Source organism: Peromyscus maniculatus, chromosome 1, assembly GCF_049852395.1.
Source record: "Peromyscus maniculatus bairdii isolate BWxNUB_F1_BW_parent chromosome 1, HU_Pman_BW_mat_3.1, whole genome shotgun sequence".
NCBI lineage: Eukaryota > Metazoa > Chordata > Mammalia > Rodentia > Cricetidae > Peromyscus > Peromyscus maniculatus.
In genome coordinates this window covers 142,713,968-142,739,544 of record NC_134852.1, presented here as the reverse complement: position 1 = coordinate 142,739,544, position 25,577 = coordinate 142,713,968, and the positions used below count along the sequence as shown (strand labels likewise).

Here is a 25,577-nt window from a genome sequence, read left to right as displayed (position 1 = left end):
TTTTCAGAGTTACCGCAATACACAAACTGTATTTACTTGCAAGACGAGGGGGCGGGGACCAAACCCACCGCTCCGTGGGGCGCGCACGCCTTGATCTCGCATTCCAGACTCGAGCTGATGTGTGTCAGCGCGACATGGGGCGGGGGGAGGGTTCTATTCAGAGGTTTCATTCGCCATCTGCAAGTCACTCCCAAACTTTTCCTCTTAGCGCTCGGGGAGTCAGGTTGACGCGCCCTGGATGCGGGGCGCTAGGCGCGGGGCTGGGCGCGCGCTCCCGCGGAGTCGGGGCTGCAGAGGCTTCCGAGCTAGTCTTGGGCTTTTCAGGTACAAGTTGGGTGCCGGGTGACGGGCTGGGGGCGGCGAGAAGCGGCGGGCGGAGGTTTGGCTCGGGGTTTCGGTGCCCTCCTGCGGGTTCCGCTCCAGCTGGCCGGGACTGGGCGCTGGGAGTCCGGGTGGCGGGGGCTGCGCGCAGCCTCATTCCCCACGGTGCTCCCGGCGCGGAGGCGGCGGCGGCCCAGGCAGACAATGAACTTGGAGCGCGCCGAGCTCTGGCAGGTTTGGGCCCGCACCACTTGGTCGGGCCTCCTCGCTCCAGGCGCAGTCCCCAGCAGGAGGCGTCCCTTTCACTAAGCGGTCCTGGCCGTGCTCTGGGTGCCCAGGGCTCTTGGGGACCCTGCGGGAACGACTGCGGGTGGCGGCGCCGGGGCTCACACGCCCCCTCCCTAGCCAGAGCGAATGTGGCCCGAGCTCCGAGACAGAGAGGACCGGGTGGTGGCGTGGTGGCGCGGTGGACAGCTGGAGGCCGGCGGAGGACGCACGCCGCGGGGCACGCACCAGCTGGCTGTCCCGCAGAAACGCCCCAAGGATTCAGAATCCGCGCGACCCTGGGCCAATTAGCCCTGGAAGCCGAGGGCGGAGAACGGCTGGATATAGGTCCAATGGACAGACAGGTCGGCGATTTTCTGGAGCGAGCTCGCCGCCGGCAGAACTGGGGACCGGGGTTCTCCTAGCCGTGTTCAATGCCCCTCCCCCGCACACTTTGGGGGAAGTTTCCAGGCGCAGCCTGGGGCAGGTACGTGGGCATCTGCCACCATCTCTGGTACCGACGGGAGCCACCTCGGGAACCCGGGCTCTAGCTGCAACACGGCTCCCAGCGGGAAGACACGTGTGGGTTTAGGGGAACAGTTTCATGCGTCGGTGCCTGTAGGACCAGGGTTCCTGAGGAGGGACTGTGGGGACATGCCTGGGAAGAAACGAGGGAGCAGCCTGAACTTTTTTCACTCCCTGCCTTTTCCTTCGCCCCTGTCCCCCAGTCCCCGGATAGGCCTGGCTAGAGTGTCTCGGCCAGCTGGGGAGCAGCGAGTAGAACGAGGCTTGTCTGAGCCGAGCCACGGGGCGGCGGCGGCGGCTGCCGGGAGCCGGGAAGGCAGCGGCCCGGACGTGGGGGCGACGCGGGGGATGGTGATGGCGTGCTAGTCGGTGGGGCTGTGTGCCCCGGTGGAGAGGAAAGGAGCGTTGTGGTGGCTGGTGGCAGGTCTTGGCGCACTTGGCCGGGTGGAGCCCCTAAGGATTCCGGATGGCGCCGGGGCGAGGGGAATCAGGCTTAGCAGGGAATGAATGGAGACCAGGGGAAGCGCCTCATTTCTTCTTCGGGCGAACTGATTGGCTGGCGTGCGCTCATCAGTGTCCACGTTTAAGATTCCAAGGTCCCGCGCACCCTTGTTTGACTGCTCCATCACGATCTAAGTGTCCACGTTGCCTGCCTGTCTTGAGCCTCGGGGCGAAAACGCTGCTGGAGTGGCTGGAGCGGCCCAATGCTGGGACTGAGTCGCCTGCTGCTAGGCTGCTGGTGGCTGGACATTGGCGCCTCCAGTAAGCGAGCTTACTTGGAGGCGGCGAGTCTTGGGGTTGGAACCAGCTGCTGGGGGGCTCGTCCTGCGTCTCTTAGTAGATATGCTGGACTCCTTTACTACATCCTTGTTGAGTAAGTTAATGACACAGAGTTTTCAGGAGTGAAGTTCAGGAAAGCCTTGTGCGGGCTTGTGGCCAGTGACTCCATGAGGTTGGTTGCCCCTTTATCAACTACTGTTTCTGACCGGTGGGGTGCCTCTGATAGCAAAGCCTAGGTTTTCAGTGTACCCATCTGCAATTCCTGACCGAATGGTGTGGATCACCTTCCTGGATTAGGGTGATCATACCAAAAAGGCCCCCTGAGAACATCTGTATCCGACTCCACTCTGTATGCCCTGAAGGGAGCTGAGGCCTAGAGGTTTTTCCAAAGTTTCTCTTGGAACCTCTCTCTTCTCCATCTGATTTTGCCAGTCAGCTGCCTCCTCGAAAAATCAAGACCTCTTCTTCAGAATATGGCATTTGCTGATTTTACAAAGTGTTTGTTGAACTAGGATCTGTTGGCCAATATGTGAACACACTCACATCATAGGGTTTTGTTCAAAGCAGCCTGGGAATAAAAGTGCTTTATAATCGGGTTGGTTTTGACCAACAAGTTTGCTTCCCCCCCAAACTAAAGAAAAGCTGAGGATGATGTTTTTTTCTTGCCACCTCAAGAGATGGAGTTGGAGGGACGTGGCTTGCTATTGTTTCTCTACTAGGGCATAGGTGAACAGGAAGTGAAGCTGTAGGTCCAACCTTCTTCCCAGGTTCTGGCTCCCCTGGAGCTATCTCAGGGCTATCTCAGGGTCTCCTGAAGGAAGCACAACGCTGGAGGGAGGCTGGTCTGTCACGATTTTCTTTGATGCATGCAAAAGCTGGACCACTGTCCTAACCAGGGATCTAGTGCCGTTAACAGTGGCTGCTGTGAGGGCCACTGTTCCTTCTACACCCTGTCTTCCCTTGTCGTGTCTGAAGAGGGGCCTCACTCTTCCACATTCCCAAGAGATTAATCCTTGCACCAAGAAGGAGCTAGAAGAAGAGGGGAAGGTCCAGGCCAGTGGCAAGTGGACTCTGCTTATTCAGTGCCTGGAGAAGGAGCTGAGAAATAATCTCAAATTAACCAGTTGGGTCCCAGGAGCTAGGGAGCTTTGAACCTGGAGAAAGCAAGTTGGAGATTAGCATGGTAGTGGTGGTGGTGGTTGTGGTGGTGGGTGCTGGAGCGAGGAGGGAGATGCCTTGAGCAGGTAGGTGAGTGACATATCGGGAAGCCGCCACTCAGCTCCAGCAAGTTGGGAAAAAGCAGAGTCCACAGGTCTTGTAATTTCAAGGCGGTTCTTAAGCCTGGACGTGGATGTGTGGGCTGGAGTCTAAGGATGATAGAGGTGGGGTAGTGGGGGTGCTGGTGATCTGGTCCCATGCTGGTGTCAGAAGAGACTTACACTGATATAGTCAGGTGATGGTCAACATGGGCTAACTCTCTGATGCCTACTTGTCATGCCTAGGACTAGAGGGGGCCTGCCTAGGCTTCTCCACATGCTGCGTGTCATGTGTCGCACAGCTAGTCCAGGCACCCCCTGCATCGAGACTTTGCATAACACTTTTTGTCTACTGGTTTACTGAATAGACCCCACAGTGGAGCGGAGCCTAGGGAGGCCACTGGGGGTAAAGACAAAGTTCCTGCTCTCTCTTAGGAGAGGCAGACAGACATGCCAATGTCAGACAGACAAATGATCCCAAAGTTGCAGGCCTTGGAGTGAGACTAAGGCAGAGCAAGTCCAAGAGAGGGCTTGGCTGTGGGGACAGGGGAGAAGCCTGGGGTGGGCAGCTCTTCGTGGCTGCTGTGCTGGCTCCGGTCTCTTACAAACTCCCAGATGAAGGCACTCTTTGGAGTTGGCAGCTGTCACCTCTGGAGCCTGTCCCCTTCCTGGAGCCTCAGCCGGCCCCTATTTGTCGAGATACCATTGGAAGACCATTTGTCTGAGAGAGGAGATGTTTTCAATTCTAAAAGTAGAAACTGTTTTTTCACAAGTTGTAGCTGGCTCGGGAGTGTCACCCATCTGAGCAGTCACTCAGAAGACATGTCTTCAGTAGTGTATGCTTTAGAAGTGACTGTTGAGTCACTGGGACTAAGAATGCACCCATGTCTCTTTCTGGGTTGTAAGTTGGGAGGCTCAGGTACCATAGATATTGAGTTACTTCAAAGGGCAGTTTGGTCCTCCAGCTGGGAATAAAGAGATCTTGTTTTGTTCGTAGCTGGCGGAGTATTCGGAGACAAGGCGTTTCAGCTTACACAGTGGCTTTCTTTATTGTCCCCAAGTATTGGGGTCTGGTGTGTTCCCTGAGACTGCTTCTCCTCTGAAACACTACAGCTAAATGACACACGGAAAGACCTGGCTCTCCACATCCTGGGGTGACCATCATGGTGGCAGTCACATACTTAGTTTGTCCAGCCTAATATCCAGGAAGAAGAGGGTTTGTGTAGATGTGGGCCAAGAAGGATTGTTTTCCTAAGACACGAAATCGAGCAAGGTTTTTTTTTTTTTTTTTTTTTTTTTAACACCTGTCATTAACTATGTCTCTATGCAGTCATGGCTGGTCCTGTGCTGAGCAGATTCCACAGATGTATGTATTCCTTTGTTTCTCTTAGAGGTCCAGGGAAGGGCAATGGAGACTCTCCCCAAGATTTTCATTATTCATTTGCACAGGGAAGATGGGGGAAGTGGGATGGGGACAGTCCTCACTCCAGGAGAAGGCTGTGTGAATCCGTGAGTGGTTAAGTGTGTGTGTGTGTGTGTGTGTGTGTGTGTGTGTGTGTGTGTGTGTGTAGGGGGAGTTGGCAAGTGGGAAGCGATTTCTGTCCTTTACAGAATTTGCAGGGATGCGGAGGGAAGGGGAGCCTCCCCTCTGTCGTTGGAAGCAGCTCTGTACAATATTTATGCATTCCCTTTAGGTGTGGCCCTGGGCCAGGTGCATGGGGGCAGAGAGTCAGCTCTCAGCACGCAGTTCCTGCACAGCGATGAGATTAGTGGGCGAGGCAGAACTTGTGCAAGTCAGAATTACATAATGCTGCTGACAGGCGTCTTCAAGGGGCCCTGGGAGAGTGCAGTGGGAGCCTGGTGAGTGGCTTGGAGATTGGAGTGTTCAGGAATGATTTCACCCAGGTGTCCTACAAAAGAGTTAAGCCCCTGCCAGGTGCTGGGAACAATGCCTGGTAAATAGCACTCAGTGAGCACTGGCTTTTGTAATTATTTTTTGGTTTCTAGAACTCGTAACCAAAGATGGAGGGATATCTCTGAGGTCTAAAACTGCATAGCACCTCTGCCCCACATGTGTATATTTCCTTAGAGCAGTGGTTTTCAACTTGTGGGTCGTGGTCCCTTTAGGGGTCAAATGACCCTTTCACAGGGATCACCTAAGACCATGGGAAAACAGATATTTACATTATGACTCATGACACTAGCAAAATTACAGTTATGAAGTAGCAGTGAAATAATTTTCTGGTTGGGGGTCACCACAACACAAGGAACTGTACTAAGGGGTCTCAGCCTAGGAAGGTTGAGAACCACGGCCTTAGAGCATCATGTCCTCTATCTAATAGAGTCTACCTTGAGGCCATGGATGGGAACGTAGTTCAGTGGTGGAGGCCTTGCCTAGCATGTGCAAAGAAAATCATAGAAAAGCATTAAAAAAAAAAAAATAGAGAGAGCCAGGGGAAGCCCCTGATTGCCTTGCCCCAGCTGGGTTTCCTGAGGCTGTGGCTTTAACTCTCCGGCCATCTTCCCATCTGTGCAGGGAGGGGATGGGGTACCTACTATCCTCTGTGCCCCTTTAGTTGGCCTTGTGGGCAGGCTGTAGGTGCCCATTTGATGTTGTCACATTAAGCGAAGTGGAGACCAGGCCACTCTCCAGAAAAAAAAAAAAATGTGCTGGTGTAGCTGGCCTTTGAATGTCACATCTTGAGCCCTTCTCTGAGTCTGAAAGAGTCCTAAGAGGGAATGGATCGGCGAAGGGGGCTCCTGGCTGGGGCAGGTGCTCCTGACACCTAGTTTACATTTCTAGAACTCATCTTGGTTCAGGCATTTTAGATTTCTGAGGAAAGTAAAGCTGGCAGCTCCTCAAAAGCAGAGGGTGTCGTTAAAAAAAAGGAAACTTGGATCCTGTCCAGAATTGTATTTGTGGTAGAAACACTGAAACAGGCAACCTAGTCACCCAGGTGTCTGAAAAACACCCCGACACGGGCAGGTAATTAGATGCAGGCTGGGTACAGTTATGTTTTCCTTACAGTGTTCTGGGGCTGATGGTTTCACATTTTCTCTGCAAATGGAATATGTGCCTGCTGGGCTGTTTGGTTCCCTGTGGTCAAAAAGATGGTGGTACGCAGGCACCTAGGAGGAAGACGGGCCGGGATGGAATTCTGTCGTGCTTTTCCCTCGTGGCTAGCTTCCCTGGGGGTATTGGGCCCGTGGCACCTTTATCACATGGTCCGACCCTGCATTTCCGAGTGGAAGGGGTTGGAGGGGGGAAGCGACACCCTGTTAGTCTCCATCCTTGATGAGAACGGGGCTTGGAGCATGTCTGCTTTCTATGCTTGTGAGTGAGCTCAGCAGCCGATTGGAAGAAGAGCCAGCCCTTCTGGTCAGCATGTTTCGGGACATAGTGCATTCTCCTAGCTCAGGAGCTGGAGCCCCAGCCACTCAGAGAAGCCACCTAGGTGCCAGGCAGAGTTGCTCGGGCAGCTTTGTGGCAATTCTGATTCAAGTCCCAGCCCTGCTCTTTCATCTCATTCCCAGGACCCCGGACAAAGCTGAATGTACCAGCTTCCTCACGTAACAACAACTTCTGCCTGTTGAGTGGCTTATGAACAGTACGCGTTGGGGTTCAGGGATCCTCCTCAGACCCAGCCACTTCTCTGATGGAGATCAAATGTGACTTCTGTCCCTATCTGAAGCTGAGGTTGCCACGTATGCTGACCGGCATGGGGGGCAAGGTATACTGTGAAACAGGGTCTGACTGACTTAGCAGTCTGCACACGTGGGAAGCTTCGCTCCCTCTGGACAGCCACGTCCCTTCTTGGGGCAGGCAGCAGTAGAAGTATGTACTTACTGCAAGGCGGGCAGTGAAGGTCTATGTCTTACTTCTATATTCCTGGGACTGTGCTGCAACTTCCCAGCGTAGACATGCTGGAGAGGTCCCACATGCTGCTCTCTCTCTCTGGCAGGAAGCAAAGTGCTGAGCCTAGTGTCTGGCCCATGGCGAAGGGTTGATGTTGTTTTATCATTGGATCGGTGGCTACACCTGAATCTGCTGCTGTTCCAGCTACTGTCTGCAGTTCTGCAGTCACTGCCCCACGGCTCAGGCCGAGCCCCGCCGGGACTTTGCATCCTGCCGGAACCGCCTCTGCCTCTGCAGCCAAATGTAATTTTAAACTAAGTCTCTATCATTCTATTTTACCTATAAAAATTCGGGAGTCAGCTACTGGGGTAAAAACCTGCTAGCTCTGAGAGGCCAAGAAGCAACCAGTTGATCTTCCTTCTTAGCCAACTGCCCAGCGAGAGAGCTTCCCTTGGGCCATCCTAAACTAAAAAGGCCACCAAACTCAAAAGTCCCTCCTCACTACTTCCTGTGCATGACTCTCTCCATTTTCCGGACTCCCTCTAACTCTCTATGGCTACTTCCTGTTAACTAGTTGTTGGCTCCGCCTCTTGATCCAAGGTTGATTTTATTTAATTAATGCAGTCTTGGGGTTCACAGTGTGATCAATTATCTGGCAACAGGTTGGTCCGTGTCATCTCTTGGGCATGCGGTGGGCAGGGTGGCCTCAGTGTGTATGTGATGTATTAATTCTGTGTTATTCTCTGCTTTGGGAGGTTATGAGGTTTTAAGTTCAAGAAGCCTATCTTTCTCTCCCTTCTTGTCATTCTGGGGAGTGACCACAGACTTCAAGGCTGCATTCTAACCTGAATGCAGTTCACTCGGATGGAGGTAATGGCTGACTGCTAGCCAGAGATCTTTCCTTTCCTTCTCTCTTGGTCCCTCAACTGGCAGTGGACCCCCCCCCCCCCCCCCCCCGCTCCCCCGACCCTTTTCTCCTTTTCTGTCTTGCTGTGTAGCTGAGGTTGGTCTCAAACTGATGGACTTAAGTGCCGTGTTGTGTCAGTCTTCCAAGTGCTGGGACTATTGGCATACAGCGTGCCTGCCACCGGCTTGCACGTTACGGCCAGGTGGAGTTCTGTCTTTGTGCCAAGTTCCCGGGCCAGCCAGCCGAGACCTGGCTGCACTCGAGTCCCCTAGCCACTGAGAAGGGGAGCCCCTGCACCTGCTCATCCTTCCTTGTGTCCCAACCCTCACCTTGGCATCCCTGCTAATAGGAAACCCAGACAGTCACTGTCATATGCCTCCTTATCCCATCCACATGCAGTGTTCCTCCTTCTACAGGTCCACTCTGTTGTCTTTCTCAGGTTTGAGCCCTTTCCATGTGTACTATATTCTGGCTTTCTGGGTATAATGTCTGTTTGCCTGGCCTAGAGGGCCCCTTAGCAGCGAGGAGGTTGTCTGGAGTCCTTGTTACTTTCTCATTGCCGGACCTCCTCCTAGTTGAGAGTGGTTGTCATGGATTGTATTCATGCATCCCTTTACAGAGATCTAGCTGAGAGCTGGTCTCCCAAGGATACTCGTATACGCCCAGAAGATAGAGGTTCTGCATTTGGCGTCATGACCCAGGAGCTGACACTTGTTGGAAGAGCCTGGTGTAATGACCCTGGACTCCTGGCATCATATTGAGGGGTTATTTTAAGAACGGTCCCTGCTTTTTTTGTGTGTGTCTTGAGAGTCGTGGGGAGAATGTTATGGGAATTTGGTTGCTGCTCCAAGAATATAAACAGGAGTCATCAGCTCAAGCAAGAGCCAGGGGCCGGTAGTATGTGTGCCCGGAGCATATAGCTTGTCTGAAGAGTCCAGGCTCCTTTGTTTGGAATGTAAATATTTATATTAAAAATTTAAAGTATGTCCTAGTGTATATTTTTAGTGACTGTAATTTCTAAACCTCAAATCAGACTATTGGTCTACAGAGGATTTTTTTCCCCTCCAATTTGTGAACCTGTTTATATAAAGAGTCTTCCAAATGTACACATACCAGACCATGTTTACTTTGTGTGCATAAGGGATCTCCAGGCCTCCAGGAAAGTGGTGGCCCTGTTCATCTAGGTAGGGGCTGGCCTGGTGGTCCTGGTTGATCTCCATGTCTTTTCAGCATACACTTCATTTCAGAGCTGTTTATCGCTCTAGGAATACATCCTGGAGAATCATATTGGTACCCTTGTGCACCCATTGCTGGGCTGGTGTTGACCTGTGTGGGACTGTGTGACAACTTCCTCCATCATTGTCTTTGGGGGCAATTTGGCTTTTCACTCGTCCTCTGGAGACTAGCCCAAATCTATCAAATGTTTGCTTGCCTCTCTGGCCTGCCTTGTTTTCTGGGTTCAAGGCTAGTGGCTGATGGGAATTGGACGAGATCATCTGCCCTGCGTGGGGGAAGGTCACTTCTGGGACTTCCTCTGAATCAGTCCGGGGTGGAAAGCATAACAGGGTGAAAAATGTCTTCCCATCACATCTAGACTCCTGGCTGGGTTACAAATTAAACTGACCTAAGACAGATGGACAGAAGGAGGAACATTGTTTATATACACATTGCAGTCTCACAAACTGGAACATGGGAAGGAGGGGAGGGATGACTGAAGGTCGCCCTGAGCTAGAGAAAACAGTAGGCCTTGAGGCTCCTGGGGGGGGGGTGGCCACACAAATTACAAGAGGGTAAGGGTACTGTCACTGTCAACAAAGACTGTGTTGTGCAGCTGAACAACCACCAGAAGAGGTGCGTCTGCTTGGGTAGGTGTCTTTCCACACTAATGGGAGCCTGGAGGGGACTCTTAGCACTGACCTTCGGCTAGAGGACCCTTGCCTGGCAGACAAAGTGTCAGAGAAAGCCTCTGTCTCTGTCATCTTTCTCAAGTGGCCTCAGTTTGAAGGAACCAGCATATCAAGCATATTTTGGTGATACTTCAGTCTGAGTGTGAAATGAGCCCCCCAGACTCATGTGCCTGAACACTTGGTTCCAAGCTAGTGGTGCAGGTGTGGAGGCTGTGGAACCTTCAGGAGGAGGTGTCCAGCTGGTGGATGTAAGGAGGGAGGTAGGGCTGGAGGTTCTAGGCTGTCTCTGATTCTGGCCCGAGTGTTGTGCTTGCTGATTGGCAGCCAAGATGTGACAAGCCCTGACATCTGCAGAGAAAGCCTTTTCTGCCTGGATGGGTGGCAGCCTCTGAACCGTGAGCCCAAACAAGTTCTTCCTTAAGTTGCTTGTCAGGCATTTAGTCACAACAATGAGAGAACTCTAACTAGAAAATCAATGTTGAGAATGGGATTGTTGTTGTGATAAACCTGACCATGTGGTTTGTAGGTCTTTGGAACTGGTTTACAGGAGAAATGTGGAAGAGTTTGGGGCTGTAAGCCAGAAGATCCCTCGAATAGTTAAGCAGAACTTATTAGGTCATTCTGGTGGGAGTCTGGAAGATCAGAGTACTGATAAAAACTGTGGACAGTAAAGGTCAGGCTCGTGAGGTTTCAGAGGGAAAAAAAAGATTCTACTGGGAACTGGCCAGGAGATTGTTTATGTTGCATCCTGGCAAGGAATTTGGCCACGTTCTGTCCTTGTTCTGAATTAAATAGAAACGGACTAAGTCGTTGGTGGAGAACATGTGAAGACAGAATAGCAGCCAGGCTGAGACATGGTTAGCGCTCGCTGCTTTTAGCAAAGTGGAGAAAAAAGATGTGAAAAGTGTACAGTTTGGCATGGAAAGGATTGCGATTCTGTTTAAGGTCGTGGACAAGGCAGGTCCAGACAAAGTAGACTGTAATATTAAAGAGATTAGTGCCATTAAAGATGGCAGATCTTGCCGCAGGACAAAGGAAATGGTGCCTTGAAGATAAGATCTCACCTATGGAATGTAGCAATGTAAACCAACAAGTGAAAATAAATCACTTAAGAAGATAAAGCCTCCAGGGTATCCTCTTCCAACAGGATTGCCTAGGGAGGTATTTTCCCAGGTTTATTCATGCAGGCCCTTGGGGCCACTGCAGCCAAAGGTCCAAGGGAGCCAGGCTTCATTTTGAGCTTTTGGCAGAATTTAGCTGTGTCCAAATTGTGCTGGCTTGGCAAATATGCAGAATTCAAGAGCCCTGGGGTCATGGAGGCTTGCACCAGTGTTCCAGGAAACAGCTGTGAAGGACAGGCAACGTTCTGAGTGTGGAGCTCCTGAAAGAAATGTGAAGATGAAGAAGCGTAAGTTGCAACAGACCCGGGGATGTTTACATACTGGAAAAAGGGAAGCGACAGGCACTGAGTGAGACCTAAGTGACACCAAAGAGGCCACATGCGTCACAGGTGACAGGGCTTTTAAGGGTAAGATTACTCAAGCCTGTTAAGAGTCCAGATGACTCCATTATAAGTCTTGGGTGATAGATGTGAAGCTACAGGGTTTGTTGCTCGTCCTGCTGGGTTTTGGTCTTGCCTTGGACCGATCTTCCCTTGCAGTGTCCTAGTTCTTTCCTGTTGGAATAGAAATGTTTATTTCACGCCATTGTAGATTTAAGACATGTTACCTGGTTTTTGCTCTTACAGGGACTCATGGTTAGGAGAGTGCATGAGTTGTAGAAGATACTTTGGATTTTTGAATAGTATTGGAAGTATAAGACTACAGGGACTTTTGAAGTTTGAGTGGATGCGTTTTACATTATGGGATGGCCAGGGGCTTATGCAGAGGAAGGTAGGCTGCTATGTTTTGGGTGGGAAATGTTCCCTACAGGCTCATTTGTTTGACTACTTGGTCCCCAGCTGACAGCACTGTTTTGGGAGGTTGTAGAACTTTCGGGGATGGGGTCTGAGTGGCAGCTGTGTGACCATAGGGACAGAGCTAGATAATCATAGCCTGGCTGTCTTTCTGCCCCTAGCCCTCTGCTCGCTGGTTGGCTCCTGAGATGTGAACAGGGTGTGCTGTCAGTTCCTGATGCTGGATTGAGTTGCCTGTCTATACAGCCTTACCTACCACAATGGACCTAGAGCTCAGAGAATCCCTCCCTTGAGTTGCTTCTTTCAGGCATTCCACCCCAGTGATGGGGAAAGCTGATGAATCCCATGACATTTCCTCAGTCCTTGAAAACAAGTTTCAACCTCTTAGGAGGATGAGGTGGGTGGATTTCTTGAACCCAGGAGCTCAAGATCAGACTAGTCAACATGGTGAGGCACCATTGCAAACAGTAGCAACACGCAACCACAAACACGCAACCACAAACACGCAACCACAAACACGCAACAGTCTTGTGGCCTGGAGGATAATATGGGGAAGACTTGGGAAACGGAGGCCGTCTAGGCTGCCAGGACACCCGGAGCTGGCCCTCCGTGTAGCATCCTCCTTCCCATTGCAGGGTGAAGGGCAAATGAAGGGGAGCTGGGAGGACCCTAGAAAGGTACTTTCAAGGCTCTTGCCCACCCACCCCTGTCTCTGATTCCCATCTCTGGCTCCTTTTGGAGCTGGAACAGAAGGCCTCCATTGTCCTTGCTTCCCAGCTGGTCCATGCACCTTATGTTGGGTGACTCCGCCTTCTCCTCCATTCACTGAACACTGGCTTAGGGTAAGGACTCTCTGAGGCATGACAATCCATTTTTCCTAATTCATCTCGGTCTCTCCAAGGGCATGGAGTTCTGGGGCTAGGAATGTCTGCTGTCCTGCTTGGGAGCAGTTCCTTCATAACAATCCTGGGGTGCTGAACCCCAAATGGAAGAGGAAGTGAATGGAGAAGTGGCCCAAGGGCAGAAGAATAGAGTTCTATGTTACCTACTACCAAGCATGGAACTTCCCATTTCCCTTTGACTTGCCTTAGGTGACCTACCTCACCCTAAGGACATGTTATCCAGGCTTAGGAGTGAGGACCCTAGGGACATCTTGTGTGTTCTAGGTACTGAATTAAGGAAACACTATTCTTGTGTGTGTATTTGTATTTGGCTTGATTCATAATGGTGTGGCACTCATTGTCTGTCACAGCTTTTAATACAGATGATATATTCCAGGCAGTTCCACCTTTGTCCAGTAATGGAAGTACGTTATGTTGAAAGTGAGGTGGTATCGGCTTCTAGGATGTGCTGAACTTGCCTAAGAAAGTTATCAGGGAGACAAGAGAAGGGATGAAAGGGTGTCCATTAATGAGAACTGTATCAGCCTGGCATTTGCATCGTGCTTACTCTGAGAAACTATTTTATTCCCACTTGGTAGACATTTTAGTGAGATGCTGGGGGTTGGGGGTGGCGTGCCACAGGAATACTTGAAGCCAGAGAAGGAAGCTAGTGCTTTGGATCCCCTCTTCAGAATTATCTGTCAGGCCAAAGCAGGGAAAAACATTTGCTCCCTAGCCAACAATGGGGAGTCCACCAATCCTTTGCCCTGTGTATGATCTGGCTCAGAATAAAAACGAGGTATTAAAAAGCAGGTTGAAGCCTCCTTGCTGTTTGAGAGGTGGAAGATAAATTTGCTTTCAGCTGTTGCAAACAAATCAATGGAAAAACCGCAGGGCTGCTCACTCTCCAGTCAGCAGGTTTGGGGTTTACAAGAGGAAGCCCTGTCTATTCACAGGGCTTCCCCTTCAGATGGCCTAGGAACTGGCTGGCTCCCATATTCATATATGCAGAACATAGCTCTCATCCGGATGATTTTGAAAGTCATACAACAGGCCTTAAAAAAGAAACCTCATTCAGCATTTTCTTTTAAAAGCAGCTTTTTTTTTTTTTTTTTTTTTTTTTGCCATATTACACACCGTGTTAGTCACTAATCTCATTGTTGTGACAAAAATATCAGAGAAAAGTAACGTAAGAAGGAAGGGTTTATTTTGGCCACAGTTGGAGGGTGCAACTCACCGTGGTGGGAAAGGCATGGTAATGGGAACACCAGGCAGCTGGGCAAGTCAGATCCGCAGCCAGGAACAGACAGGGACTAATGCTGGCGTGAAGCTTGCGTCTCCCTTTTATTCAGTCAGGGACCTGAGCCTGCGGGGATGGTTCCACCCACATTCAGGGTGGGTCTTCCTGCTCTAGTTAAATCTTCCAGGAAACACTCAGAGCCACACCACAGGTGTGCTTCCATGGTGATTCTAAATGTAGTCAAGTTGACAAGTCCCACATACTAATACCCGTAGGAAGTATATAATTTAATGTTTTCTGTATATCCGTAGGTATGTACATGACACCAGCAAAGCCAGTGTTATGGCGTTTTGTCCACTGAGCAAGAAAGCCTGTACCCTTTTGCTTACCTGCCCTCCCAGTCCTAAACAGCCACAACTCAATTTTTGGTCTCTGTCAATCCGATCTCAGGTCTGGGCTTCTGTATGGACAAAGTCATAAAGAATGTGGTATTCTGTGGATGGCTTCTTTCACTCTGTGTTATTCACGTTGTAACATATGAAGTCCATTCTTCTCAGGGCCAGATAGTATTCTGTGGGGTGGACTGACCACATTTCTATTTACTCAAGTGTCCCTTGGTAGCCGTTCCCATTGTCTCCACGTTTTGGCTTTCAGGAGCATCATTACCGTAAACTTTTCTGTCTAGGCTTTTTCATGTGAATGTATTTTCATTTCTAGGGTTACGTTTTGTTTTGTTTTAAGATATTTTTACTTTCTCCTAACAACAGGATTTATTTATTTTTCTTTCCCTGGCCCTAGAGAAGTCTTGGTTTATAGATGAGGTCTTGACCTTGCTCGTTGTAATGCTGGATGAGGTACTGAAGAGTCTGAATTGCTGAGTTGAAAGTACCTGTGTTGAATATAGTTCAGGTCTTCTTTATAGATGGAAACTGAGGCCCAAGAGGGGTCACACACAGAGCCAGGATTGAATCTAGGTTTGTGAGTTACAATTCAGTTGCTCTATATTCCAAATTCTTTGTCAAACCCTAGTCTGCTTTCTTGACTAGCCTGGGGAGTAGGTGAGGGTGGGTGGACGGATGGTGACTGCCTTGCCTCGGCCCACCCTAACCTAACAAAGGCCTGGGAGAGTCTCATCTTCACCAGAAACCGACAAGAGCTTCAAATGGTGGCGCCAGTGGCCTCCTCATTCTCTTTCCCTGCAGCAGTGAGAGGCTGCTGCTGCTGATCTGGGGGAGTAATTAAATTAGGAACCAATTCAGAGAATGAAATTTTATCTGATCTGGCCAAGTCTATAAACAAGGGGCTGTGATTGTGTCTCCAGGAGACATTAAGAAGTTGTGTTTTAAAGGATTGTGCTGGGCTAGAGCATGTGAAAAAACTTCCCTGGGGCCAAGTTGGAGGCCTCCCTGGCTGGGGTTGGCAATGGACAAGAGTGTGCAGTCCTGGGGGTCTGGCTGTGTCCCCAGGCCAGCCTTTCAGATGCTCTGTTTCCAAGTCTCTCTTGAGCTCCACTGTGGTGGATGTATGTGTTTTGTGGCTGGGATGGTCTCGCTGTTTAGGAGAGTTCTTCGGCCTAGTCCCCACGAAGTGGCTCAGGAGGATGCTGGGGAGCTCCGAACTGGCCCTTTGCCACCCAGACCAGCAAACAAGACAGCCGTGTGGCCAAAGCTGACTTCATGAAACCAGAAAGTCAGATGCCTGCTCTGCCCACGTGTGCATGGAGATGCGCAGAGAGCAGAGAGTCAACCCCAGAGGTGCTCCTCAGGTTTGCAGAACTTTCCAGTGTTCTGAGAGGTGGGAAACAGTGTATAGAAGGAGAAGCCTCTATTTAATGATTTAAATGATATGGCTGTGCTGACAGAATCCACTATGGTGGGGAAATGGAGGATTATGGGTCAGGGAGACAAGAAGGACCCCACTGCCCAGTAGAGAGCCATCTGGCTTCTTCCTGTTCTGAACTGAGTTCAAACCCTCAAACCTTGACATCTCTGGAGCTGTATTAGAGAGATGCCGGAGGAGAGGCCAACCGGGATGCAACAGGACACAAGGGTGGATGAGAAGCTGCCATCAGCCCCTAAGGTGAGGGAGCAGAAGGGTGCTGCTTTCTCTCTAAAGGAAAGCTTGGTGGAACTGGGAGGATGAGGAAGGCACTGTTCACACCATGGTGGACTAGGAGGAGGTAGAGAGAATAGACCAGACTGGGGGCCCCGACTCAGGGGTCCAGCCATGGTAACTCAGGAAAAGGTACGTGAGGAAGATGGAGAAGAAAGAAAGGTGGAAAACTGTTCATCCTCCTCTCCCAAATTAACCGGCCTAGCTCTAACATGCCGCTGTCCCTAGCAGCCCAGCTAAAGGGCCTTCACAACTGTATGAAGAGATGAAATTTGGAGGAAAGTTAGGGACTCTAAATCAGGGGTGCTGTACTAGAAAACCCCATAGGGTTCTGAAAGACACGGACTTCCTGTGGTTTCCTATTAGCTTGATTGCATTAGATTGTTGGAGGCGTCTGCGTGTGCATGGGTGCACACGTGCACGCACATATGTACGTAGAGCCATGTGTGTCCAGCTCTTTAGCTAGGAAGCACTCTTTGGAACTTGGCAGTGATTACAATCATCCTCTGAGGGGCATTTCTAGTTCTTTCCCATTGAAGATGAGGCATAGGTAATCAGAATGGTGATTGTAGCAATGACTCACTTGTCACTTAGTGTCTGTGACTGTCCAGATTTCCTTCTCTTGTTCGGCAACGTGTGTGTGTGTGTGTGTGTGTGTGTGTGTGTGTGTGTGTGTGTGTGTGTGTAAGTTTAGATTCACTTTCCTTCTCTTTGTGGATGGTCCCCCACTCTGTCCCCACAGCAGCCAGGCTAGAGGCTTGAGTGTCATCTGTGACAGTGGCCGACAGGCACACACTTGCCTGTGTTTTGTCTCTGCCACTCAGGCCCTTTGGAACAGGAAAGGAGTCTTCCTCCTATTGGAAGGAGAGGGTTGGACAGCTGGGTGGATGGACAGACAGGCTGATGGGCGGAAAGAAGGTAGGCAAGGGTGGGTGGGAGTGTCTTGGGGAATTGAGAGCCTTGACCCATAGTGCTAAGCTGGCTGCAGTCCTTCCCACCTGTTCGGTCCTCACCCCGCTTGCTGCCCGGATAGCTGGGAGACCTGCTGAGACGAGTGGCCTGGCTGGTCCCTTTATTCCCCTTCCTAAGAACACTTAGTCTAACTCCCAATTGTCACTTGCAAGTTTCTTCCACTGGGGGATGAACACCCACCTGAGCCTTGCTGGCCAGCAGCTGCTTCGAGGTTCAGAAATCAGAGAGAGAAAGAGAGATGAAAAAATACACCAGCAGCCCAGTCTCTCTTGCAGTGGTTGGTTTGTGAGCAGGAGCTAGAGAGGAAAGCCAGGGTGGACATCTGGAACCAGACTCCTGAAAACAATACCAAAATAAGCACGGAGTCCAAAGGTGAGCATGGCTGCTAACTTGAGTCCAGTGGTAATTGGGACAGGAACTAGGCACTGGAAACGTGCACACCGGCCCAATTACCCCAGTGACCAACACTTTCTTGTCCTGCCCTCTTCCACAGAACATGACTAGTCCTTGCTCTTTGCCATAGCTGCTTCCAGATGTTTCTCTTGAGGTTCCTGCCATGGGTTTTCCTTTTGCTACTGCTGTTTCTCTGCCTCCGAGATAGTAAACCCCTAGGCTGCTCCCCGTTTCATGCCCTGATGCCACCCATGGGGGATTGTGTCACTATGGGACAATACTGTATTTCCCTGGGTCCTCTGTCAGGATACGCTGGACCTCGTCCACAGCTGGGCTGCTACCAACACCATGTAGTTGATCTGCACTGATGACCCACTAACCCCAGCCTTTCTGCCCTGCAAGCAACCTGGCAGGTCCTCAGTAGATTATTCTTGTCTCTTTCTGTGTGTTACCTCTCCCCTAGTCCTCCTTGGAAGTCCTTACAACTATCACACTACAGTTTTGCCAATAAATATTTATCAGGTGGCAATATACAGATCTGCTTCCTATTGCTTATGATTAACTTTTTTAAGTTGTGTATAAACAGTTTTTAAATTAAAATAGAAAGTTCCTTGTATTTTAGTAAATGGTGAGAAAAGAAAAACCATTTTCTTTCTTTCTTTCTTTCTTTTTTTTTCAGAGTACTTGATTTAGAATTATTCCAGATGTTCACCTACCATCTCTCCTTTCTAAGGCTGAACCCAACTGTCTGGAAGCTGTCTTGACAGGCTGAAAACCTGCCAAGGGCCCCCTTAATCTTTCCCCACTTCTAACGTTGCCTCATAATTTTAACTTTTTATTTTGAAGTACTTTTAGACATGCAGGAAGTTGCAGTGTTCCTATGGTACACTTCGCCCAGCTTCCTACCATGATAGCATCATCTGTGACCCTGGGACCCCATAAAAGCCAGGAAATTGAGGCTGGCCCAATCTCATTAACTAAGCTGCAGGCTGCATTCTGTGCCTTCTGATGTTATTAAACTCAGGGATCCACAGCACGTTGGAAGCATTTTAGGATTTAGTGAATTTCAGCCCTGTCGTTTATCTTTTAGATGATTTTTGGATCTTTTCCAATTGGCAGTCAATGACATTAGTTTCCGTCAGGTCAATAAATCCTAGAAGAGCCACTTTAATGTATCTCCCGAATTCTGGAGCCCACATGGTACTCTATGAGTTCCTATTCCTGAAGAGTGTACTGAGAGAACCTTCTTATCTGGGTTTGAGAAATTCTTGGAGACAAGGGATGGTTCAGCTTAGGTAGGTATAATGGAACAAAGGACAGAGATCTGGAGATATTGAGATGTGATCACAGTAACCAGCATGCATAGGGGACTAATATGAGCTGCTTTCATTTAATATTCTTGGCAGCCTTTGAGGAGATAGGCTTAACAGCCCAGTGGCCCCATTTCACGGTTCAAATTCCTGCAGCTCAGTGGTAGAGTTGGGACTTGAACCCAGGTAGTCTGAATCAGAGACTGCCTTGCAGCCTGTTAGGGCTTAGTCCTTGAATCAGACCTGCATACTTGACCTGACTGCTCTGAGCATCTTTGGCCTCCCAGCTCTGAGATGGGCTAGTCTGAGATCTGTCATGTCTCTTAATTTAAGTGCAGTTGGCTTTCCTGGTGAAATGGCTATAGTGGTAGAGCTGGGGGACCCTCAAAGAAGCAAGGAAATCCCTACCCTGCTCCTTGGAGACACTTTAACGTAGAGAGAGTTCTGTAGTCCTATTCAGTGTATAGAACCCTAGTTCCCATTGAATTATGTATTGACGTGTTTTAATTAGGTTACCTACAAACTGACTTCAAGATTCAAAATCCTAAGTGGCAGGCCAGCCCAGCACTCCCACACATGCTCAGGACTCAAGACCCAAATGATGCGTGTATATCCCTCTCTCTCCCTGTCATGGGTACCATTAATGGTGACATGCCACTAGAATGGAATGTGGAAACTTTATCTGCATATACCTAATTGGATTTTGCATTCTCTCCCAAGGAAGGTTAAAATGAAGCCTGTTTATAAATGGTGTTTAAGCTGCCTAGGCTTGGGGACAAGCTGTAAAAACCAACAGTGCAGAGCACTGGGTGAAGGACTTAATTTTCTCTTCTGGTTGGGGACTAAACACATCACTCCACAGAAGTAAAGATTTTCCCATTTATAGAGGCTGTGAGGGATAAGCCTTGGCTCATAAATTTCCTCCATGGCCTCTCTTCAGTGCCTGTGAGATGGCCCTGACTCTGGGGACCAGCATCTAACCACATTAGTGTGATAAATTAAAGGGCCTAGTGTTGGCTAAATTGTCAGGCAGAGCTGCATGGGAGCTGGTCCTGAGATTGGAGCTGTGATAAACAGGCTTCTGTTTATCTCCTCCCAGGAGAGGGACCATTCTGGTCTGAATTCCCAAGCACTCCTAGAAAGGTCCCAGTGATGATCCCAAATCTGAGAGGCAGAATGTAATTTTCTGAATGATTGTGATCATCATCTCTAAGGCATAGGAAGGGATTCCTGGGCATGTTTTCCTCTCTCCATTTGATCCTCATTGTTGTTTTAATTTTTTTTTTTTGAGACGGTGTTTCATATATTCTGGGCTATCCTTAAACTAAATATGTAGCCAAGGATGACCTTGAATTTCTGATCGTCCCATCTTTACCCATGAGTGCTGGGATTGTAGATATGTGCCACCACACTTGATTTACGTGATGCTGAGGACTGAGTGCAAGGCTTTGTGTACACTAGGCAAGCATTCTTACCACCTGTCTTGGTAACTTTTCTATTGTGAGGAAACACATGACCAAAGCAACTTGTAAAGTAAAGCATTTGATTTGGGGCTTACGGTTTCAGAGGGTTAGAGTCCCTGATGGTGGAGCAGGGGCATGATGGCAGGAAGAGCTGAGAGCTCACATCTTAGTTTGTGAGGAGGAGGTGGAGAAAGCGACACACTGGGAATATCATTAGTCTTTTGAAACCTCAAAGCCTGGCGCCAGTGACACACCTCCTCCACAAGGCCACATCTTCCATCCCTTCTCAAATAGTTCCATCAACTGGGGACCAAGTAATTAAGCATATGAGTGTATGGGGGCCGTTCTCATTCCAAACCGAGTTACATCCCCAGCTTTCATTATTAAACTCTGAATCTCTAGACTGGCAGTGTCATTTACAGGCTCCAATTCAACATGTTCCTGTGTACCCCATATTAAAAAATTAAGAACTTCAAAATGGGGCCAGTAGAGCATTAAATCAAGTATGCAGAGGGTTTGAGCATGGATTAACTTTATAAATGTGACCGTGTGACTGCTGAGTCCTTGTCCATGCAGCTGGCCCTGGAAACCTGCATGATATCGAACCTGGTGCCTGATGTAGGACTTACGGGGGGAGCAAATGCCTGTAAATGTCCAGATGGCAGAGATGTGCTGCCTTTCCAGTACTCTGAGGAGTCTGGCTGGGTACCTTGCTGGGGACACAGGGTGCCTGTCTGGGCATGCTTGAGGAACTGAGTGACATATCTTGATTTTTCTAATCAGAACTGGGTTTCATGTGGCTGTCAGATTCCATGCATCAAGACTCTGAGCAGGGACAGGGACCTAGATACCTAATGGAGCTCACTGTCTTCACAGCTCTGCCTTGAGAAGACAAAATATGAATATGTATTTCTTCTAGAGCATGTGCATGTGTGTGTGTGTGTGTGTGTGTGTGTGTGTGTGTATGTGTGTGTGTGTGTGAATCCTTGTGCCCTGCATGATGGAAACAGGCTGACAAGCTGTGTGTGTTTATCCAGTGCTGTGAATGGCTAGCATGAACTTCTCTTCCTGGCTTTTTGCCTCCATGTCTCAGTCCCAAGAGGGGGAGTCTATCTCCTCTTTCTTCTTGGCTCTTCTCTGATATTTTCTGCTTGGGCTCTGCCCTTTGTAGCTGAGTGGAATGTCCTTGGAGAGAGCCTAGGATTTCAAAGGCCACCATAGGTCGCCCTAGTCACTGTGAAGAATGCCAGCCTGCAAAGTCAGGGGGCTCCCGAGGAGGACAGTGCATTTTGGAGAGGAAAGGAGCTGTGGAGGGTCTCTCTCCTCTGGAGCAAGTGACTGCAGAGCTTAAAAGAAACCTATCCACTTTTTGTCAAGGCTTTGTTCTCTTTCAGCACGAGGATCCTAGACTGGACCAGGTGTGGTAGGTACCCTATTTTTGGAAACTAAGAGAGTCAGAACAGTGTCAAGGGCTGTCTGCCAGAGAGGAGCACTCCCAGCCCAGGACAGCTCAGACTTTAAAGGGTTTTCAGTTGGAAACAGGAATCTCGAACAGGATTAAAATCACCTAAACATTGGTTGGGGGAGCTGAGGGTCTCAGAATTACACAGGGAGAGCTACCCATACCAAGCACCCTCAGAGCTGGGTCATGGGGTAGTGATGCATATGGCTTTGGAGAACTGCCCATACCATGCACCCTCAGAGCTGGGTCATGGGACAGTGATGCATATGACCTCGGTGGTCACCACCTTTTGTCCTCAGTTTGTACCAAGGCCACTGGACTTGTGAATCCCCAGCCAGCCAGGACTATGCTCTCGCTCTGCATGGTCACAAGTTGGTGAATCTGAATGGGGCTATGACACTTGGAAGAAACTGGCTGTCTTTTATGCCTCCTGGCTATGGGGAGAGAGTATGGCGGGCAGCCAGGTGTGCTGGGGTGCAGTCAGGGGAAGTGGGTTATACCTGCTTGTCTGGAATTAGAGTCTCACGGACCATGGAGCTCTGAAGCAGTGTTTAACACAGTCACTGAATGACAAACACAGAGCTTATGTGTTCAAGCGAAAGCTGGTTTTGTTTATCCTGTCAAGACAGCCACAATCACGGTTTTTACTTTAAAAAGGAGAATAATGGGATTAAAAATCTATGATACTCTCTCATTACCCAACATGAGAGCCTGCTGTCCTCGAATAAGTCTGGTTTAAAGATATTGGAGAGAAACTATCTTAATTGGCAAATTAAAAATAAATGAATAAAAAAAAAAGGAGAAAGAGCGAATGAGGGAAACAGGAAAGATGAATGTGCCCAAGCCAATTCTGCCCTCAGGCAGGTGGCAGGATACGTTATTATAGAGGTGTACCCAGGTCCTACCCTCACAAGGACTTTGAGCCTGGGAGTAAACCAAGTGTTCTTCCGGTTTCAGTAGCAGCTAGGGGCATGGTGGGAAACCGCTAAGTGGTGTGTTAAGTGAGTCCAGTGAACCCAGTTCTGGAAGGCTGGTGGGTAGCGTCCTGACCTCCAGACTGCAGTGGAGAAAGCCTGGAGGGGAGCCTAGGGCTCTGAAGCCCTGAGCCCAGAGGCTAGTGCAGGGAAGGACCTGGAAGATACCTCGAAGGCAGGTCTGCAGGTATTCTGTGAGCGTGGTGTTGGTATTAGGGACTCATCAGGGAAGAAGTGTCAAAATGTCAGCATGGCTGATGGATCTGTGGCTCTTCTAAACTTTAGAATATGCTAGAAACCTGTTCCCTGGGACTGGATTGATTTTTTCCCGCCTTCAAATAGGCCATTTTACTTATAGTTTTAAAAATAATTATTTCCTGTGTGTGGATGTTTTGCTGACATGTATGTCTGTATGAAGGTGCAGGATCCCCTGGAACTGGAGTTACAGACAATTGTGAGCTGCCTGTAACTTGAACTGTTTCTGGAAGAGCAACCATTTTTCTAAACGGCCGGGCCATCTCTCCAGCCCCGTTTTCCTTGTCTCACACTCTTCCCTGACTGCCTTAGCATTCTGCTTCTCTCAGGACAGTGGCTCACTCACCTGTTCACGGTCTCTGATGGAGCTGGGCTTCCATGGCCAGCACTTAGGGTTCCAGAGATTTACTTTGATTGTGACTTTCAAACATCTTTGAGACATTCCTGGAAGCGTCTTTTAAAATAGAAACTTTATGGCAGCCCAGAGACTAGAAGACTTTCCTTGCACGGGGATACTGGCTTTGTGCAGTGGCCCGAGGATTCTGGGATAAAACAGCAAGTCCTCTTCTCGGGGTGCAGCAGGACCAGTCTTGGCTTCTGTCCTAGAAAGCTTTGTAAGGAAAGATGCTGAAGAGGGCATGTGGGTGGCATTCCTTTCAATTCCTTCCACCTAAGATTTCTCTCCTGACTTGTGTGCCCCCGTCTGCCAGTGGCCACTGAGTGGAGCAAGGCTTCTAACCCCCTGGCTATCTTCACCAGAGAGATCCATTTAAGACCTTGGCACCTGGAGGTCATTAGCCATCTGACTGCATGCCGGATCATAAAATAAGCCCCAAGTGCTTATGAATGCTGCTAACCACTTAAAAATGTACGGAGAGCGGAAGAGTTCGGTTTGGCACCTCTGAAAGGAAATGGCATTGGTCTGATGGAAGAACACTCACCTTCGTGATGAAGGTGTGCAAGGACTAGGCTGTGAGGGAATGGCCCATGGGATCTTCTCCACCCCATTCATAGAAACTTAACTCTACCCATTAAACTAATGTTATGAACTAGTTTTACTTTTTTTCCTCTTTCTTTCTTTTTCTTTTCTTTTCTTTTATTTTCTTTTCTTTTCTTTTATTTTATTTTTGAGACAGGGCCTCATGTAGCCCAGGCTGGCCTTGAACTCCTAATCCTGCAGTTCCTTCCTGAGTTCTGAGATTAAAGTCATGAGTTTATGGACTGTTTTTAAGTTGGAGTACAACATACATCAAAAATATCTGCCATAAATGTAGAGCCTGAAGGGTTGTTAACAAATAGCTTCCCCAGGGACAGCCAGGAGGGGTATGAATAGCAACATAGAAGTCCCCGACCCCACCATATAGGTCACTAACCACCTCCCCACCCTGTCCACGGGAAACCTCTTTTCTCACTTCCACAGCCTTGATCTGTTTTGCATGGATCTTGGACCTCATGGCAGTGGGATCATGCGGTTTATTTTCCTTTATGTTTGGTCTCTTTTGTTCGACACTACATTTATGGGACTTTTCCCTGACAGTGCTTGTTCATTTTTGTAGTTGAGTTACCTTCGTCCACTCCACTGTGGGTTGACACTGTGAGATTTACAGTTTGGAGCATTACAAACAGAACTCAGGCTGGTCCAGCTTGTGTCTTTTGGTAAACCTGGAAGGTGTCTCTGATGGGCATGTGTAATGGGGTAGATGGCTCGGCTGGGGTGAGCCTGAGGGAGATTTTGCCAGCCCTTTAAGGGATCAAGACAGGCCCACCTGCAGTGTGTTAGTCTCCTAAAAAATGAGATAAGAGACTCCCTCTGTGTACTGCCTGAACTTCCCAAAAGATAAGTTTCCGAGGAATGATTACTGGATTGATGGACAAGGGAGAGAGTTCTTATGGTGGGTGACCTGAAAGATTGCCCCATCCCAATGGGGCTCTGCATCCCACACTCACACTTCATGGGGAAGTAGTCTGTGTTCAAGTTTGGGCTATGGGGATCGGTCACTCTGAGAAGGACTCAGAATCAGCATTTTGGTCTTGATGTTCTGGGGTATGTGCCTACATTGGAATAAAGTCTCAGGGCTAATCTTCGAGGTGGAAGTGCTTGATTTAGAAGCTAGCTTGTAGTTCTCTTTCCTGAGAGAAGGGCCTGGGACTGCTATATATACCCAGTGGTTCAAGCATACAAGGTCTTCAGGAGATGGGAGAGGAGAGGGGTTGGAGCTGTCATATCTAGGTAGGCTCTTACCTACCTGCATGACCCCAGCCACAGAGGTTCATCTACCAGGACATGCATTGCACAGAATCTTATAGCAGCTCTGGGAAGTGACTTACCAATGCCTTTTGGTTGGTGGACTTGCAAGGAGGGAGTGAGATGTGAGACTCTGACCTCACCTTCCAGGGATCACAGCTCCAGCAGCCCTAACATTCTGTGATGCTGGACATGCTGTCTGTCCACCTGCACCAGCTACCTGCATGATCCACCCTGGTGACACCACATGGCCAGCTGGCACTTGTGATGTGACCAGTAAAGCCCAAGAAATGAGATTTTTTTATGTTTCTTTTAACTTCTCCTAATTTCACTTAATTTAAATTTAAAAGTAGATTTTCAATGCCAGTGCTGAAAGATTTTTTTTAAAAGAGTATTTGGAGCAGCTTGGGCACATAACTGCTATAAAATTATATTAAAAAATCAGTACAGATCAGTTTTTTACTCTCAGGTCAGATGGGAATTTAGCACCCAAAAATGGGACATGCTAAAAATGAGAATTTTTCATTAACAACTTCTAT

The 25,577-nt window shown here is 49.2% G+C and overlaps 1 protein-coding gene across 2 annotated transcripts in view; it reads left to right on the top strand.

Annotated features, from left to right (window-relative positions):
- The first annotated feature begins 203 nt into the window (after nucleotides 1–203).
- Chst15 (carbohydrate sulfotransferase 15) overlaps nucleotides 204–25,577 on the top strand; it is an 81,064-nt gene continuing 55,690 nt past the window's right edge. Inside the window, exon 1 of one of the 2 annotated variants that reach the window (XM_006976957.4) lies at nucleotides 204–324. The gene's annotated coding sequence lies outside the window, so the exon portion shown is untranslated. Of the gene's footprint in view, nucleotides 325–500; nucleotides 1,073–25,577 lie in introns of those variants that run through there. The other variant, XM_042284924.2, reaches the window with a different exon arrangement.